This window comes from Eleutherodactylus coqui, chromosome 6 (assembly GCF_035609145.1).
Source record: "Eleutherodactylus coqui strain aEleCoq1 chromosome 6, aEleCoq1.hap1, whole genome shotgun sequence".
In the NCBI taxonomy this organism is placed as follows: domain Eukaryota; kingdom Metazoa; phylum Chordata; class Amphibia; order Anura; family Eleutherodactylidae; genus Eleutherodactylus; species Eleutherodactylus coqui.
Window position 1 is genome coordinate 133561858 of NC_089842.1, and position 18842 is coordinate 133580699.

An 18842-nucleotide genomic window follows, 5' to 3' on the forward strand; every position below is an offset into this window, starting at 1 on the left:
TATACTGTATATATATATATATATATATATATATATATATATATATATATAAAATCATCCCAATATAAACCAATGTTACCTGCAGTAGACTTGCTATCTACTGTACATCTGTATTGGAGTATGTTCTCCCCATAGAAGTGGTAATTATCTCCTGATAAACCCCTTACATTCATACATATAGCTATATACATCCTGACTACATAAGTCCTGTACCGTTAGGATGTATATAGCTGTCAACAGCATATGCTGTATATGGAGCGGGCTTGGGAGCTGAACCTGCTCCGTACAAGATGGGTATTGGCTGTCTTTGATTGATCGAGATGTAAATGTTCCAAATTGCCCACCGCGATAATATTGCAAGGATGCTGTCTGGACGTCATGGCAGCTTGCAGCCTTCTGAAGGACCTCAGGACCGCCGTGACTGTTTGCCTATTAAAATATAGCATTATGCAATGCCATAGTATTGCATAATACTACATAAGCAATCAAACAATCGCAAATAAGGACTGGGGAAAAAAAGTAAAAATGCGTAAAGATAAAAACAAGTAAAGTAAACATTTTTTCATTATTATAAAAATAAAAGTTTTTTCCCTGTGATCACATCTAAAAAGTAAAAAAAAATCTCGAAAATTGGTATTGCTGCATCCATAAAGGTCCAATTTATTAAAAGATCATATTATTAATCATGCATGAGAAAAAATTATGCAATGATAGAATTGTGCTTTTTTTAATGGTCACTCCAGAAAAAAGTGATCAAAAAGTTGTATGTTCTCCAAAATGGCACCAATAGAAACTACATGTCATTCTCATTGCACTATGAAAGGCGTAAAAATGGGGGGTGCAATTGTGTATTTGTTTTCCTGTTTTGCCCCACTTGCAAATTTCTAAAAGTCTTCCAATACATTATACAGTATGTTAAATGGTACAACTAAAAAATACAACTCTTCCTGCAAAAAACAAGCACTCGTTTAGACATGTCTTCGGAAGAATAAAAAAACATGCTTTCTTGAGAAAGTGGGAATCCCAGAACTGCAGAATGTGACCTGGACGCAGGCGCATCAGTGAATCTTGGTCATCAAAGGGTTAAGCAATAGCTAAAGTAATTCGAACCTTCACAATACATTTTATAGACAAATGTTCCAGATTCAAAAGGATCACTGCTGGTGGCCGGACAGGGCAGAGATAGACCATGTATTAATGATATTATAGAAGCGATATATTTAAATACAATTGTTAGGTATTGTAAACATATTGTGGGGTGGAAGATACAAAGAATATCAGACATAAACAACTGTGATGTCATCAAAGAAAGTTATCTGTTGTAATAAAAGAAATACAAATTCGATTAACAGTGTCTAGTGCGACAGGCATATGGCTCAGTCATCTGGGGATTATGAAGCTGACATGAGCTCATTCTCCCAATAGTATATTTACTAAAGCATCACCTATGCTGGTTTTCTCCATCTGTCTTCCTCTTTCACTATACCCCCCAATAGACTCAGAGTGCTACAACTCCACCCATCCCCTCCTGTGATGCAATTAGTTTGTGTTTCTGAATGGTGCTACCATCCAACCCCAGTATCAAATAAAACAAACCCTCCTCAATAGGTTGAGCTCTCCAAACATTTCTGCCTAGAAAAGGAATCCACACAAGTCTATATGCTTCCCAGTCAATGCTTAGTCTCTGTGTGACACACTCCTAGTCATGGAAAACTTTCTGTCCTAAGTTTTAGCAGAGCTATGGGTGATTTAAACCAAATGAGAGCAAATTAAAACCACTAAAACTGGAATCTTCAATGAAAGCAGATGTCAACAACATGGTAAGTGACAGACGCAGCTTTATGATGATGTTATCTTCCAGAACTAGACTTTTTAACTCTGTTTATTTGTTAAACATTTTCCTGCCTGTTGCATTTAACTCCTTCATGTCTTAACTCAAGCCGCAGTGCACTTCTCTTCTGCTAGCAGCCAACATTGGTATGGGATAAACTGTGAGAATTGTTGATAAATAGACACATAGCAAGCATACAAAACATATAGCAAATTGTCAATGAAGAATAGAAATTGCTAGTTTGTCTCGCTGGCCTACTTTAAATAAATGAGGCAATAAGTCAACACATTTCGCTCTGGATACTTGTGTTAAGTACCTTGATTATGCTTCTTTTACTGCTAGCGATATTCATCATTCAGAAATTGGAGGTGAGGTTATCACTACTACATTCACTATAATTGTAGACTAAAGTAGCACTAAGTATAGAGCAAATGGCAGTAATCTTTGAGTAATGTCCATCTATACAGTTACTGTCATACATTTTAAATCGTCACTATATGCCACATCTGGGGGTGATTCTGATTCTGGGCAACCTGCAATTACAGTGTGTTTAGTATTTTGTTAGTTAATTAGTATGTTTATCCAGTTAACATTTTACTGTTTATGAGCTATTATAATATATACCGTCATTGTAAAGAAGATGACAATGTAGGCACTGACTTTATGCAAATGTTCTGCGATTTAAAGTAATTCTGTTATTGATTATGCTACATAACTGGACGCTACCTGTATGTAGAACAACAGCACATAAACGAACTTTTACAATAATTGTGTCACTTGGTATTGCGGGTTTGTTTTTCTTTACCATGACAAAAATGCAATAATCCAATAGCTCTCTATTATACATACAATAATCCGTTCTGCATTGTAAATTTCACTCACATCTGCTGGTAAACTTGCGAGAAGAAAGTTTGCATTTACAGTAAATCTACCTTTTTTGCTAATGAGCAGGTGTTTTATCTGACAAACAGCTTCCATATATCCCCATGGATTTTGATCTCAGATTTATGCAGTTTAGTGAATGCTAGAATATCTGCTGTTACCATTTATTTGGACACTTTTACAAGCATGGCATGGACTACATTTTGAACTGCAGTGAAACTTCGCTTAATCCTCTCCTTTAAGGCTAAAGGTTTTTAGACATTTTGGTCTGACTAGTTTACATATTAACTGCAATAGAAGAACAGAATATAAACTTCAAAAGAACAATCATGCTAAATAGTCACTAGAGAAGTGTTTGCAAAGGCTGAACTACAGCCTAATCAAACAGAGATAGAGATGCTGTGGATGTGACGTATTAGTAAGAGGTTTGTATGTAAGAATACACGTATAGGATCACTTCTATTTATCTATCTCTCTATCTATCTCTCTATCTATCTATCTATCTATCCCATCCATCTATCTATCTATCTATCTGTCTATCTATCTATCTCATATCTATCTATCTATCTATCTATCTATCTATCTATCTATCTATCTATCATCCATTTTATTGTATTAATTATATTAAATCCTGCCTAAAAGCAGATGCATGGAAGTTCCCAAGTATACACCAGGCTGATATATAATTGTATTGTAGTAGTAACAATCAGCCCAAACAATTTCCCATAAATACATAGCACCTCAACCCTTTTTTTTATCTCATAATCTGCCATTTCATGGTAACTAGCCATTCGTCTGGTTCACATGCAGTTATTTTCATTTTTATTCCACCAGCGGAAATACAATTGTGAAGCAGCAGAAACAGCCAGTGATGCAAAACAGAATAAATTATTGAAGAGAATGCTTTTAAAGATGTGCTCTGATTTTACATTGTGGTTGTGTGAAGCACGCCCAGTTACACTGTGATTTCACAGTTGTTCACTCTGAACAATGTTCCGTAACTTGGTAACACTAAAAGGGTTCTCAAAAATGGTTCTGTTTTCCTGCATATAAATGTCTCTTGCGTGTCCACACATTCGTTTTCTGCCTGAGAAACTGTACAGTACTATAAAAAGGGGAAACTCAACATTTTTTAGTCTCCCGTGTTGGCAATCTGTCCAAATCTAACAAGCGATTTTTGTATCTCAAGCACTGACCCCTTTTATATGGAAACATAATGATAGATTCAGCTACTAGACTCCCCCATAGAGAGAAAGACTGGATTTACACGTTACCATTCTGTGAAACTCTGGTCATTATTACAATTGTGCATAATTGTACAAAGAGTACTTGGTGATTTACAAATAGCAAGTAAATTAATTCCCTAAAAAATAGACATTAGGAGGTTTTTTATTTGTATGCCCAAAGCTGAAGAAGCCTACCATAGTCTGAGGACACAAACATATAACACGTCAGGTTGCAATGGCAGCAATGCCCGTCAATTGAAAACTTTTTCGACAAGTGATTTCTATGCAAAAAATCAGATTTGATTGTAATCAGTCTATATGGAAATCCCAGAATTAAAACCTGATAATCGTTAATACCGCAATAATCAGCATAATCTGCAATATGATACCATAATCTACAGTATTTTACCGTATTTGCATTATTGTGTAATTAAGTCATGAATCTGAGTCTTAAATTCCCCCTAGTAAAACAGCCCTAGATGTGCTGATTCTATTAGCTTTCCAGATGAGACTCACACATGGCATGCCTACTATAGGTATCCCCAGACACAGAAATATACAAATACATAGGCACACATACAGTAGGAACTCACATAGATAAAAGTGTCAAGACTATAAATCTCCTTGGACTACGTGTCAAGAAAAGGTCTAGAAATAAAGAAATGATTTAGCGTAGATGGACATTTACATTTTCATGACCCGAAACTTTACCATGCACTTTAGTCACATTGTTTTGCACCTGGCAATATCACAGTATTCTAGTTTCAATGACCGTTAGTAATACATTAAAAATATATCCTTTACTTTAATATATAACTTTGACTTTGGATGGTTTCACACGGAGCATTTTTAGTAAAAACAATTCTTTATTTGTATGTTTTTCCTGTTTTGTTTTTTTTTGTCTGTTTTTGGCCCCAGAACATGGCAGCCAGATGTTAGCTGAGAGACTATGGTAAAATATAAAATGCACTACAAACAATGCTTTTTTTGTTCTTCTGCATTTTTGGCCCTTAGGTCGGTTTGACGCGAGCATATCGTAGCAGGTCAGTAATAGGAACTATAATAAGGACATGTTGCAGATGAAATTGCTTCTGTATTTCTCCAGTATTTGATCTGTATTTGCTTTCATTGGTTTAATTCTCAACTGGGCTAATATAAATTAAACCAATGAATGCAAATACGCAATGAAATGCAGATGCATTCTTGTTTTAGTTATTTTCTATAGACTGTTCAAAAATGGGGAAAAAAGTAGCACATGCTGTGTTCTTAAAATATGGCAGTGAAAAATACACATGTTAATAGATTTAGGATTTTCATTAGCTCTGTATTACCATACAAAAAAAACATGGACCAAATAGGAATGAAAATCGTACTTGTGTGAGAGCGGCCTTAGGTGTATTTTTCAGGTCAGTAGAGTTTTTCAAAACCCAGATTCTGGCATTTTTTGTGCATTTTACCCCATAGACTTCTTTATAGGATTTTAAAATGACAGAACACATATTACAAATCTAATGAGTAGAGAAAAAGCTTGTAAAAAAAAAACTAAATAAAAAACCACTTGAAATGCATGGAATTTTTTATAAACCAAAGGAAACCATAGAAGAAGTATGCATGAAGGAGGCGTTCCAGAGATTTATTCCTATTAAACTATACTATTAAACATACTTATTTTTATGAGGGTTCATAAAATCAATAATGTAACACGCAGAGGATTTATCATGGATGTAGCATTGTAAATACATTTTAATATTCCATTACAAGCTGCTTCAGCATCAATATCCACATACTAACACAATAGGTCAAGAGACCCTCCTTGTGGAGAGATTATAATCATTCATCAAACATTCTGTGCGCAAGTAAATTAGACTTGATGCTGAACAGATACACTCAAATCACCTTGTCATCTTTAATAATCTTGAAAGCTATTTCGCTTTTTCCTTGTGTTCAGAAAATAGCTGCAAATAACCGTGACCCAGAATCGTAGTCATTTCTTTTATTCTATGCTTTTTTTAACTGTGACCCAAATTCTTAGTAATATCTTTTATTCTATGTCTTTTCCTATGTAACAAATATAAGGAGAAAACTATTTGTATAAGTTCCTTAATTAGCCCTTTCCTCAAAAATTAATGTTTCATCAGATAGTCTTCATATGTAATTGCATGGCATTTAGTTACTAGATAGGCCTACTGAGCTTTTCCAAACAATATATGCAACCCAGTTGTAGAGTTGTTTACTACAGTGTGCCATTTTAGGGTATTAATAATGTTTTAAGCTCATTATCTACCTTTGATTTACTGCACATCAGGGTACAATAACATTCATATAGTAAAACAACACACATATGTATCCTTTTAAGGAGTTTTCCAACAAATGGAGATGGTATAATTTCATAATGGTGGGTCAAACTTTTGGAACTCCCAGTGACTCCTAGAATGGAGGGGCATGGACTACCTTGGAGCATTTCCTGCACAGACCCAGTTACTGTACAGTATCTGCATATTTGTTGAGTGAAATGAGGCACTCTATGAGAAAACCATATTAAAGCAGACTTTGAGCCTTACTAGAACTTCATTTTGGTGATCAGTGGGGATCCCAGCGGTCACACCCCTACCAACCATAGTATTATGGCATATCCAAGTGAAGGGAATACCACCAAAGTGTCCACCTTTACCTTTCTGCAAATTTTGTTACAGGGGTTTTGTAAAGGGGTCTTATTTGTTCTGTGCAGAGAATGTTGGGAAATATAAGAATTAGCCATATGCACCACGATACGTGGCCTCTGGTCAAGCTCAGATGTCCCAGTCCCATATCTTGTTCTCCAATCCCAGAATAAGCTGCAGTGGTCACATGCTCACAACTAGACTTCAGTGGTGATAATTCTATGGATGCCACATGACTGCTGCTGCTTCTTCCAGGATCAGAGCAGCAAGGGCCGGGATTCCTGTATTGGACTGGGGAGGGGGCACTTAAGAGGGAGAAAATGGCTTATTCTTTCAGTTTCCATCATTCCATGCCAAGAATTTTTTTTCAGTCTATTCTATTAAAACCTTTTGGATGTCCTGGCGACAGTGAACAGATACCATGTTATGGATTATTGTTGGCCTCCCTGGCTCTTAGGTGTAGTAGAGGATCCCACGTATTTGGTTCTGTCCAGAACACTGTGTGAATTTGTTTCTCTTTGTTCTTCATCTTTGTCCTTTTCCATCTGGGAGTGCTGCCCTGTTTTTTAAATTATAGTTTTATTTTTCCATTCCCAGAAAACTTTTCGGCAGTCCATGTAGTTGCAACTCAGGCAGATATGCAAATGATTTGAGTTGTGGCATGATTGAATGAACAATCTTGCTACCTGAGGCCCTAAAAGTGGTTCCACCCTTGGCCTATAAAATGTTCTTAGAGGCTACTTGTGTGTTTTGGACCTTTTTTTCGGCTTGTGTAGATATTGTTGACCACTATACATGCCTTTATGATGCAATCAAAGAGATTGAGTGATGACGCATAATTGGAATGCAAGAAGCTGGATGGTTGTATCAATGAATTCACCACCATATAGGCCTTTCTGATCAGACTGTTAGGATTTATTGGGACCAGTGCAGGAAGGCACGCACAGAAGGCAATGGGGTTCAGGACCCTCTCCATGGACCACTAGTAGAGAGGATCATCTGACAAGTTTGAGCAGCTCCAACTGTTTTGTTGTCTGCCATTCAGAGACTGTTAGCACCATCGTTACAGGCCCCTGTGTCTGTAGGAAGCATTTCCAGGTGTTCAGCTGAAGGACATTTGGTCTCACGGTGCCCATTACATGTACTGTTTTTAACACCCACCCACCACCGCCTCAGTTTGCAGTGGTATTGTGAATGATGAAACTAGACTGCTACGGAATGGACAGGGGTTGTCTTCAGCGATTAGTCCAGATTTAATTTGGGTACTGACGATGGCCGTATTCAAGTCTGGAGACCTAGGGGTGAGTGCCTCAATCCTGCCTTTGCTGTGGATTGGCACACTGCCCCCACTGCTGGTGTGATGATCTGGAAGGGGGGGGGGCATTGCATATGACAGGCAGTCACCCCAATTAGTGGTACAAGGGACATTGACAGCTCAACGATATGTTCAGGATATCCTGCAGCCACATGTGTTGCCTCTCATGGTGGGGCTCCCAGGAGGCATTTTCTAGCAGTATAATGCTCAGCAAGAGTGTCAAAGCAAGGCCTTCACAGCATTGTTACACTCCTGTGGCCTGCCATGTTGTGGGATTATTGCCAATAGAACATGTATAGGACCATCTGGGATGCCGCTTTTGACAGCCTATGAGTTTGCACAATTTAGTGGCTCAGTTACAGTAAATGTAGACTGATATCCTGCAGAATACCATATGGAACTTTGTGCCTCTATTCCCACCTGTATTACATTGTGCATCTAAGCTAGAAGAGGCCCAACAGAGCACTAGAGCCTTCCTTCAGTGTTCATTTTCTGCAAAAAATGATCCTTTTGCTCTGATATTGTAATCACTTACTTACTTATTTCAACATTACAATCACACAAAGAAAATTTTATTCAATTCCAACAACTTCTTCTAGGTGCTTGACAATGAGTTCATTTGTATTTTTCAGAGTTCCATGCACTTTGCTGCCTATTAATTTAATGATGAAAAAACTATTTTCCAGTGCCCTAAAGTGTAGAGATTGGGTGGTATTACATGGAATAGTTAGATTTGTGAATATGGCTCTGAACCAGTCCCTAATCATACAGCAGAGGAGCTTTACCATGTTCACAACTGTGTCACATGCTCTGCCAGAAACCTCCGTCAATGATCCAGTATAAAATCCTGCGTAGGATATTGTAGCATGTTGCAGATGGCATGCCCAATAGACACCATTATAGTCAATGGGGTCTATCGGCTGGCTTTCAGGTAGAGCATGCGCCAGATCTGACGCTTTTATCATTTTCACTGTTCAGTTTCTGTGACAAAGTCGAACAAGGAAAAATTATACCAGAGCTGTGAACATGGCTTTAGTCTCCCAGCAAGACTTTTGAAGTTTATTGTTACCACTTCACTTCTAGAACATCTGTATACTGTACATTGTAAATCTTAAAGTACAGCTAAATACAGCTTGTCAGTAAAGCAAAATGAACGTCTTTACATTCATATTTAATTCTTTTTTTTCCGTTGTGTCAATCATGTGAAATAATTCTTCACAGTTCAGGAATGTTTATTTTTATAGGTCATTTCCCCTCAATTACAGTCTAAAACACTAAGATCAGTATCATGTACTGCTTTCAGGGTTAATCAGTTACGCCAAGCATCTCATTTCGGCTGGGTTGTGTAAGGTTGGGAAATGTGAACATCTATGCAGAACAGAATATTGGTCATGTTTCGTTATCTAAGAGGCAATCTGTTTAATGTGAAAACATAAATGTAATGTCAGCAGGAGCTGTTCAAACAAATTGGATTTAAAGTAGAAGTATCAAATCAACGAGTAATTAGCTTCTCCTTGAAGTGTCGATTACTGTCATTATTGTTGCATTGTCTTTTCATAGGGCATTATCATATTAGTCATTTGCTACATTTTTTAAGTAGATTTTTCTTGATTGCATGAACAAATTGATCCCTTTACAGCACAATCGTTCTCTTGTAGTTTGTAAGCTTTGTTTTTTCATGACATGTGTCCTCTTAGGTCTTGAAAAAGTCCATAACCCACATACATAAGAGCTTTGTGTAAGCATGTGCGAGGGATAAACATGTCTTTAATTCAAGCATCCCTTTGATGCACAGTTTACTAACTGGTGAACCCTGAAAGCATTTTTCTTTTCAGTTTCATTTCAACATAACATAAAAGAACATAAAAATATAAATTCTAATGAAAGTGCAATTTCTCAGATGGCAGCATACCATAGGTCAATGCTTTCAAATTGTTTCAAGTCAAATGTAGTTATACTGTAGAACTGTTGAGATTTATCTTTTGATCTGCTGAAAACTATGAAGCGGTCCTGTAGATTTACTGTAAGAAGATAGATAGCTAGACAGACAAGACTGTATACTTGGAAAGCTACAGATAGCATAATCCCTGAAGGAAAGGCGAAATGTTTTAAACTGTGCTGTACTTCTGCGCTCTTCCCAAAAACATGCAGAAGCATTGGAATACACTTTTATGAACACTAAGAGTAATACATATTTAATAGGGATTTGCATTGAAATTAGAACTGTACCTAAAATGAAAAATATATATTGTATATCCTTAAAAAATCCAAGTTCTATCTTTAACCCTCTACTATTTTTCACTGCTTAATTTATTATTTTAGACTTATTTTACTAAAGTGTAAGTTTATCTGAGCATTATTTTCTAAAACTAAAAAAAATAAAACACAATAAGCAAATCTTTAAAGCCAGGAACTGAAAGGCCCAGAAGAGATGATCCGGAGAAGTTCAAAAGTATAATCTAATATATAATATCAAATGTGATTTTAATGTCCTCATGAAGTGCTAAAACAAAATAAAGTATATATATATATATATATATATATATATATATATATATTATAAATTGATTTCCCTATTTAATGTTACAGAGCACATGACTCTAGGACATTCAGAATTTTGATTCTTATAACACCTAGTATATAATGTACATTATTGTAAATTCACAAATCATTTGAAACAAGATATGTGCAGAGAAATAAATAAATCCTAACACTTTTCCCATTCTGACCATTGTTAAGATCCCGCCACAAAATAGTAAGGAAAAGTGATTTCTTACAAATGGCATGTCTTGCATGCTGTATGTCAGTATGATGTATGGAACATTCACACCATAATATATGTTTGTCACTTAGACAAAAGCTGTTTTCCAGCTGTATGTCCGTACAGGAAAGAATACTCCAAGAATTAAAAAAACACAATTTTCCAGAATATTGATATTGTTTCTAGGAAGAAAATTTGAGTGTTCTAGCCATGAGAGACCTCAAACTTGGCCGTTATAAATGCCATTTTATGATCATTTTATAAATTGTGTAATTTTTTAAAGTTGACTTTGTCACAAATTTTTACCTAGACTTTAAATGCTTTTTGTAGTTCCTGTTATAAATAAAAATGAAAACTTTGAGGTTTTATACTCTTGTAAATATTGTAGTAGTAGATCCTGAAGTCCATAGTGGATATTTTGCAAAGGCTACATATACAGTTAACTTAGTACATAGTTTATGCACTTTCTCCCTATTTCCCTTACTTAATGGCATCTTTGCTGTACAACAGGTACTAGACATAATAGTTTCCTGACCCAGTTATGCTGTACTAAGTGATGAATGTGCCTGGGTCCTAGGTGAAAGGGGATACAACTAAGATCAGCAGCAGAAAGGGTTAATAAAATGTTACTAATAACTGGGATACATATTATTTGGGCAGCAGACCTGCTGTGCATGGTTGGGGAGGGTGAGATCTCTATTCAGCGGCAGCTCTGCTGGGATAGGTTAGATATATGCTAAACTACAAGTCCATGTGCCCATCTCAGCATACAGTGATTTGTATGCATTACCTTGTAGGAGAAAAGTGCAAATGAATCTTCTCCCCAACCAACCAAGAGGAAAGCCAGATTTGAATCCAGCTTTATGGAATATGAGAAAATGGCAAAAGAAGGCATTAACAATATGAGCAGAACATTAGTGAAAACAGGAATGGAAATGTGAAACAGGAGATTTGGTGACGGGGGAAAAAGATTTTATTATTCATGACTGGCTAGTGATAGCCTGAAGCCATTTAATACTCTATGACAATGGAGGATGACATCGAGATCTGTATTAAAACATTTCAGCCTCCGTTGTCTTATATGGGAAATGTGGCTCCATAGTAGAAAATTGTCAAAGCATCAGTATTGTTTTTCTCTATTTTTACAAATTATCCTAATTTATAGGTATTATAAAAGACATACGTCAATCAAGTATAATGTACTATATTCTAGCACTGTGCTAATCCAAAGGGGGCAAAAACTACCCCCAGGAGGAAACTGTCAAGGTTTTGCTAATATGGGTGAATTATTACTTCTTGACCATTTAAATGGTCATCAGATTATTTATTTGGATCAGTCACCTGTAAAAGTCAATAGTCTGTAAGCTCTTACAAGCAGGGCCCTCATTGCTATTGTTCAAGATGCGCATTGGTTTATTCCTAATGTTATGACCTATTTTGATAATGTTTACATATTTTGTGTAAAGCGCTGCGGAATATGTTGGCACTATATAAATGAAGATTATTATTATAATTGAAGACACAAACTAGATGAGGAGATAATATTATAATCCACTCTATATGGTTATTACCTTATATAAGTGATGAATAATATAAGAAGACTTGGATTGGTAATAAAGCAAACTCATTGTTGATGAGTTACAATTCTCATCAACCTAGTGTACTGCTTAATATCTCTGAATCTCTTTTTGTGAAATTTATGCTACACTGGTGATGTACCAGTGGGCTATGAATTTAAAAGTACCTTTCCTTCAGTAAATAGACCAAATATGAGGAGGCGGAAAGTTAAAATGGGGGAGGGAATGACTGCCCTATACAGGGAGATCAAAAAATCCAGAAAAGTAGACAATTGATTCCAACAAGTGAATTCCAGAGAGCCGACAACCTCCAAAAAAGGAAGAATAATGGTCCAGGCTAAAAGACTGTGAATGTTCAAAGGTTAACCTCTTCATGTTTGTCAAAGCATTGAAATCATCCAATTCATAAATATATTCCATATGCTGGGCTTCAAAATTCCTCAGTGCCTTAGTGCTGCTGAACCACACACATTGATGCTCCGAATACAAAGCTCTAAGTGTTGTTTTTATGATTCCCTCGGACAAGCCCCTAGCTGTGTAACTTTACACAGAGAATAGGAAGGTCGCAATGCAAGGCAATCTGCACGCACATTAGAGTATGCACAGTACTCCACTGTATATCATGCTCTATATTTCTCAAAGTATTATGAGACAATTCTGCTTTAGATCAACGTACATTATAGAATGTGTAATTTTAAAACTATCATAAAAAGTAAGCTGGTTTGGTGGCCTGCTGACTTATATTATGTATAATGTTTCGGAGGCAACGTGTGCCACAGTAGGTAGCTGGCAGACAATCAATATTGTCGTCTGCTTTTTTTTTCTTTTTGACATGTGCAACACACAGTAAACAAAATATATACCAAGTACCTATTCCAGTGAGGCCAAACTTTGTTTCCATAGGGCTAACTATAATGTAATAAGTTTCAGAGCGGACACATATGTTTAAGAAATAACATGGTAATCTCTATGGAATGTAAAAGTAAGGCATTTTCAGGCAGCAGTCAAGGGTTCCAGTATTGTCGATGGCAAGGATATTGCACTCTGTACTACTGTATTTGCCATCAAAATACCATAACCTTACAAGGCAATGGGGTCTGTCGGGATTCTTTGGATTCCGCGTGGAAATAGATTTTGCATAGATGTTACAGCTCTGCTGTGAATGGAAGCCACGATGGTGAACAGAGGCCTTGTAAAATTTTACCTTTACCGATAATTACCATCTGATTTTGACATGAACAAATAATTGACTTAGTCAACATGACAAATATTCATTTTATTGAGAAGGATGACAAAAAAATTAACCAACGGATTTTAAGATATATTTGTACAATATTTGCAAATCTTTTGTTGAACCTGTTGATATTGGCCATTTCATTCAATGTATACAGATAATTTTAGACTACGTCACACCAATGTAGTTATTTTTTTTTTATGTAATTTAATCAAATACTCACAAAAATATAAACGATCAATGATTCTGTACAAATTGCTGTCATATATATATATATATATATATATATATATATATATTTTACTCATTTTATTGAGAATAACAGAACATATCAAAATTATATTACTCAGTGACAAACCTGAGTGTAACATGGTTCAGGTCTACAAATCCATTACAGTTACTTGAAACAATATATGCTGTATAACATAGCGTATTTGGAAAGGTAGTTTGTAGAGTTCAGGATATTCTCTTCATACCTGTGAAGGGCTAATTGGCACCTGGATGGGTCAAAAGCCTCATTTGGTCCACCAATTGCTGAAATGCATTTTGCGTGTGGGTTGTGGTTGATGAGCCACACCAAATTAATCAGATTTTGTAGAATTGATCTGGGCACTTTCTATTTTTGTATGCTATTTTTTCAAATGGGAGAATAGAATTGACTAGATGGCGCCATTGGGGGGAGCGTCCGGGTCTGCTGTCAGATATTTTTTAACATATGACATCATTTTTGTTCCACTTTTCCAAAACCCAGGCTCAAGTAGTTTACTGGTATAAAAGGTATTTAATCTTCATTGAAAAGTAAATATTGGAGTGTGCATACATCCAAACATATTATTGTGGCATTTTACAAGGACTTGTTTACATGAGCAAACTCCTTGAAGATGCAATGCTAGTAAAAAGTTTTCTTTTATTACTATACCTGTTTATTTTTTTTATAATTCAATTCTTATTTAAATAATAACATTGTAATACCATTTTAGGAAATGCTATAAACCAGGCACTTAACATTCCAGTTGGTCGTTATAAGTCTAGAACTCTATTTTTGCTGTACACATTTTGCCTGTTGTATGTTAAATAATCCTGAACTGAACCTAAATATTTTATGCAATTTTAGGCATTAAGGATTTATATTGTGATCTTAATTATTGTTGTTTTTTTATTATCCATATTAATAAGATTTTATGACTATTGATTTAAGACTGCTTACATTGATATTGAACAGTCTTTATTTATATCAAGTATATAATTAAGGCAGGTCATACTGAATCTTACATTTCAACCTTTTTGTAATATTAAGTCAATACAATCAATACATTTTGCTAGTGTTTCAATTCATATGCATTAGGCCTCGGGAAGAGAGAGGGTAGAAATGTCAAAAGCTGAATAAATATGTTTTTGATATTAATCACCCTGAAATCAATACTGCAGGTTTGTAGGTGCTAGGAGAGATGTTAGTTATGGTTCAAGGCATGTTTTTACAGCAGTTTACTAGGTCTGTTATCCTGTTAACTAAACATCATTTAGTCAGATTACAAGAGATATCACATCCTGCACCAATTTACTGCTAAGATAAACTGTTTACAAAAGCACTTTGAAGAATTGTTTGAAGAATCTTCAGACTTTATTTTCCAAATATAATGTGAACGGGAAATTTTACAGAAAAAATGAAAGCAAAAAATATTTTTAAAAAACCTCATGAGTTGTAAAAAGAGATATGCCGCACTACATATTTAATGAATTAAGCAATGATGATTCTTAAATATATCGCAATATATTTTTAATATTTTGACTTTGAAGTTTGAAGATTTCAAGGTCGTAGTCATATAAGTTGTGCCAAGGACCCAGAGAATGGCCGAACTACCTCTTCTGTTTCTTGTGGAGCTAAAATATCTTATTAATCATTAAATGAATTTCCAATTTCATGGCATGTATATAACATAAGTCACTCATATCCTAACAAATCACAACATCTGTTCCATACCAAAAAGGTTCACATTAATGCATATGATTTAAGCCAAAGAATAGGATAGGATTCCTTGAAATGATAACTTTTACTTGCATGAGGCTTTTAAAAATAAACACTGGCAGTTTTATCATGAGGGGAACAAGAAGAATTTTCTGCACTTGTCAAAAAGTAAATTCCTTGAAAAAGCCACTGACTGCAATTCATTTCATCAATAAAAGGACAGGCATATGGTGTCTATATTCTCAATGGAAAAACTGAAAACCACATATACGTACAGTTATATGAACAGCTAGATTTTCGAACATTTTGATAGAATGTGAGTTATGAAAGCGTGAAAAAAATGATACTCAAAGCAGATGAGTTTTCCTGCTTGTGTATTGGAATAAAATTAGTGGATCAGCATATAGAGAATATTGAACATTCCACGTGTAGCCTAGAATCAGCAGACATAAACCACAAACCACAGGGAAAAAAAATCCCCCTTCTTTCTTCATCTGACAAGGATTTATGGGTCAATGCAGAAAGTCTTAGGAAATGGTAAAAATACATTTTTCAAATCATACAAAAGAAAAACCCTAAAACCAATAACAGATATGGGATTAATTTACTAAATGTCTATACTAATTCATGTATTGTGACTCACATGAAATACTGTGTGTCTTAATTTCCATCTGACATGAATAATAGATATTGAAAAAAATTCTACTGCATTCTTTGGCCAATGATATCAAATAATTTGTATTTAATTGGCAAAAAAGTGAAGTGCAAGAGAAAATATCTTGGCAGTCCAACAGTGTAAAATCATCCAAGAAAAATAATCAGATAAAACAATTTAGGACAGAAGAATGCAGTTTGTGGTAACTAAAAAGTGAATGGGGAAATGTTTAGCAAAAGTAGAACACTGTGAGGGCATTTATTGAAGGCTTTACACCAGATTTCTCATGTAAAAAAGTCAAAAATTATGGCACCTGCCACATTTGTACAATAATTTGAACTTATTTTGCTGTGTCATACCCTTCTTGCCACTTTCAAAGGTTTGAAGAAAGGTGAATGGGGTTTACTACTAGGGGTGGATCCTTCAAAATTCAACAGTTTTGCATTAATTAGATCCGAATAGAGATCTATGCCTATAGCAAGCATATATCCCTATATCTGGTGCATGGACAGCCAAACATCCATCTAACTTATTAAGAGGGGAAGTGATCCTTAAAATACATTTGAAGTATTGTATTCAAAGGAAATATTGATTAAGACTGGTGTATCTAATGGCCCTTATGTTTGTTCCTATGTCTTAATAAATGCACCCTGTAGTCTGTCTTATTTAGTAATGAAACAGGTTTAGAAATAGCTGAAATTGCCATACATTTTGATTGAAAATGTTGGATTTTAGATACAAAACTTTATGATGTCTTCAATGATTTCCTTTACTCCTGTGCTACAATATGAATTCCTTCTCAATAGGCTTTTCTATGTTGCACCATAATCTCTGATATTCTATACCCAAAAATGAACAGGTGTGCAATTCCTTCAAGCGTTAAAGCTCTGGGCATTATCTATTGCCAACAGAACATAACTTAAGGTATTTCTAAAGAAGTATAATCAAGTCACTCAGTTGTACTAATCCAAGTGTAAGGAAATGAGAGATATCTACAATCTGGTCTGTTTTTACAGACTCAAGCAGTTGAACACCATTCATCATAAATATTTTGGAAAACTTTGCTTTTTAACTGGTTTGTCTTTCTTTGTGATGACCACCATGTCCAAATAAGAAATACAACTACCATATTTTTCAGACTATAAAACGCATCTGACTATAAAACACAACCCAGATTTAGACAACCAAAATTAGAGATGAGCGAGCGTACTCGCCCGAGCTTGATACTCGTTCGAGTATTAGGGTGTTCGAGATGCTCGTTACTCGAGACGAGTACCACGCGATGTTCGAGTTACTTTCACTTTCATCTCTGAGACGTTAGCGCGCTTTTCTGGCCAATAGAAAGACAGGGAAGGCATTACAACTTCCCCCTGTGACGTTCAAGCCCTATACCACCCCCTTGCAGGGAGTGGCTGGCGAGATCAGGTGTCACCCGAGTATTAAAATCTGCCCGCCCGCGGCTCGCCACAGATGCATTCTGACATAGTTCAGGGAAAGTGCTGTTGATGCCGGAGCTGCTATAGGGAGAGCGTTAGGAGTGATTTTAGGCTTCAAGAACCTCAGCGGTCCTTCTTAGGCCATATAAATTCCTGTTCTCTTCTCTATATGCGCCCAATGGGGCCGGCGGCAGCAGCGCCGACCCCATTGAGAACATATAGAAGACAAATCATTCTTCTCTGCCACAGCTGTAACAGCTGTGGCAAAGAAGAACAATGTTTGCCCATTGAATTCAATGGAGCCGGCAATACAGCAGGTTCCACTGAAAGCAATGGGCTGCCGGCGTGCGCGGGATGAATTGTCGGGAAGGGCTTAAATATATAAGCCCTTCCCTGCAATTCATCCAGAAATGTGTTAAAATAAAAATATATATATATACTTACCTTGTCCTGGCAGACAGAGTTCAGCCGCGGCGGCCGGCAGTGGGTGTGAAGGGGGTGTGAGTCAGACTCAGCGCTGAGCCAATCAGGGGGCAGGTCTGACTCACACCCCTTTCACACCCACTGTAGGCCGGCCGCGCTGAACTCCGTCTGCCGGGACAAGGTAAGTATATACCGGCGTATAAGGCGACGGGGCGTATAAGACGACCCCCCAACTGTCACCTTATACGCCGGGAATACAGCGGAGCAAAAAATAAAAATCATTACTCACTTCCCCCGGCGTTCTGCGGCGCTGCTGCAGGCTGTCGCGCCCTCCTGGTCCCTGGCAGAGCATTGCTTTCTGGACGCAGGGCTTGAAATCCCCGCCTCCAGAAAGCTACAGTGATTAGCTAACACACGCTGTCAGCCAATCACAGCCATTCAATGACATCATTGTCATTGGCTGTGATTGGCTGAAGGCACGTGTGTTTTCTGGAGGCGGGGATTTCAAGCCCTGCATCCAGAAAGCAATGCTCTGCCGGGAACCAGGAGGGAGCGACATCCAGCAGCAGCGCCGCAGGACGCCGGGGGAAGTGAGTAATGATTTTTATTTTTTGCTCCGCTGTATTCCCGGCGTATAAGGTGACAGTTGGGGGGTCGTCTTATACGCCCCGTCGCCTTATACGCCGGTATATACGGTATATTTTTTTTATTTTTACACATTTCTGGATGAATTGCAGAGAAGGGCTTCTATATTTAAGCCCTTCCCGACAATTCATCCCGCGCACGCCGGCAGCCCATTGCTTTCAATGGAACCTGCTGTATTGCCGGCTCCATTGAATTCAATGGGCTAACATTGTTCTTCTCTGCCACAGCTGT

General features: G+C 36.7%; 1 protein-coding gene across 2 annotated transcripts in view; it reads left to right on the top strand.

Annotated features, from left to right (window-relative positions):
* Window positions 1–1598: 1598 nt before the first annotated feature.
* NTN5 (netrin 5) overlaps window positions 1599–18842 on the top strand; it is a 115537-nt gene continuing 98293 nt past the window's right edge. For both annotated transcript variants that reach the window (XM_066607703.1, XM_066607704.1), the window contains exon 1: window positions 1599–1820. The gene's annotated coding sequence lies outside the window, so the exon portion shown is untranslated. The remainder of the gene's footprint in view (window positions 1821–18842) is intronic.